Below are 2,069 nucleotides of genomic sequence, written 5' to 3' on the forward strand. Positions count from 1 at the left end.
GCAGGGAGTTTCACTCGGGTCTTGGACTTCTGTGGGGTGCCTCCTCTCTGGTCAGCTTAAACTCTACTAGGCTGCTGAATTCCACTCTGCTAGTCCCACAATGTATGTGTGTTTTGCACCTTGCTATCTGGGCATTTTCCCACTCTGTGTGCACTAGGTGGGGCTGTTGAGCCTTGCAAAGGGGGCCCGCAGGGTGTGTAATTTTTTTTTTTTTCCGAGACTCTGCCTCCTTTTGCCGGACCCCTCCCCACTCTGTGCGCTCAGTACAGGGCTGAGGCGTGTCTTCTACAATCCTCGTGTATCACCCGGGACATCAAAGCTGTGCCCTGCCCTGCCCAGGAGGAGTTTCAGTTGTCTTGTGGGGACACTTTGAGTGCTCTTGTGGCCCCGGATAAGGCCTCCTCTGGATCTCTCACTTTCCTCCCGGTGCTGCGGCTATCTGTGTAGTAAAGTTATCTCCAACTCCAGGGTGTGAGCTCCTCGGGGGAGAGACCCAGAGCACACAGTTCCTCTTTGAATCCCCCCAGCACGGGTCGACCCAGGCGCCCTCCGGGAGTGCTCTCTGGCAACTTCAATCCAGCTCCAGAGTGCTCCTGGGGTTCTTCCAAACTGAGGGCCACAGAGATGGTATCTGCCTCCCGGAAACAGGGAGTTTACCTGGGGCTGAAGCCCAGGGTGTGGTGGAGTGACAGTCTGGGCGGGCTCCTCTTCCCTGCCCTCCCGACGCTGGCCGGGGGCTCCCCCCACCACCAGCCCCGTCAGAGATCCGCGGGGGGAGTGGAATTGTAGGCCAGTCCACAGGCCCCGGGGGGGGCCCTGTGTCGAGGTATGCAAGTGGCCCGTCTCAGTGAGGCCCCCCACCCGAGAAAATGCAGGCAGTGCTGTTGCAGTGGCCTAGCCTGGTGTGGTAGGCGGGAGCTAGGCAGGTGGGAGCCAGGCGGGTGGAAGCCAGATGGGCTTTCCCTGCAAGTGGGGCTGGACTGGGGGTGACTCACAGAGCTTGCAGAGTTGGGCTGGTCCGGCGCCTTCCACTCCGTTTCTGTGTCGTCTCTGCTGACTTACTTGGCCTTTGTTGTCTCGGGCTGCTCGCTCGACCCCGCAGCGTGGCTTGGGCGCTCTCAGGAATCTTCTTTTGTGACGGCCCAAAAACCTCGAATCTGTAGTTGCTTTTTCGTCATTGTAGGTTAGTTGTTCAAAGATTTATTCGTTTTTTGTTGCTCTTGGAAATGCAAATAGTACTCTGGTATCACAGCGTACACTTCTCAGGGTCGCACTGTCTCCTGGCACGGCCGCTCCAGACCCGTCACCATCTTTATCTTTCTTTCAATTTTTGTAGTAGAGATTTGACATCTTTTAATTTTTGGGAGCTGGAACAACCTCACTTCGTAAGTAAGCTGCTTTGGTGTTTACTTACATAAGTACATGGCTAAATAAAGGGCCTGAAAAGTTATTTTGATTCTTGGACCCAAGGAATATGTTGATTCTGGGGCTTTCTGGAAGGTGATGGCCTGGATTAATGTATTTGTTAGGACTGTCCCAATCATAAGTCTGAAGGATCCCAGTGCTTATTATGACATTTGACATAGCTGGCACTTAGTAAGTATTGAATGAATAAGAATCACCAATTTCCTATTCAGAGGCTTGTGGGAATTGTCCTTCCCATTCCAGACAGCCAGTAGATGAATCAGCAGCATTTCCATTTGTGCTTCCCCACACTCATTTTAGGTACTACTCTGAGCAGAAGGTCCATTGGTGGTCATAGAAGGCCTCACGTTTATTGGAGAAAATGCTGCCTTGTGCAGTATAATTGAAAGTGTCAGGGAACTAGAAGCAGAAGAAAACATAACCTAGAGAAGTGACTTTTGAGTTTGATTCAGAGATCATAGGTTGGGCATTAGCTGTGAGCAGCTTTTTTTTTTTAAAAGATGACCGGTAAGGGGATCTCAACCCTTGGCTTGGCGTTGTCAGCACCACGCTCAGCCAGTGAGCAAACCGGCCATCCCTATATAGGATCCGAACCCGCGGCCTTGGTGCTATCAGCACCGCACTCTACCGAGTGAGCCACAGGC

Source organism: Galeopterus variegatus, unplaced genomic scaffold, assembly GCF_000696425.1.
Source record: "Galeopterus variegatus unplaced genomic scaffold, G_variegatus-3.0.2 Scaffold1053, whole genome shotgun sequence".
NCBI classification, from domain to species: domain Eukaryota; kingdom Metazoa; phylum Chordata; class Mammalia; order Dermoptera; family Cynocephalidae; genus Galeopterus; species Galeopterus variegatus.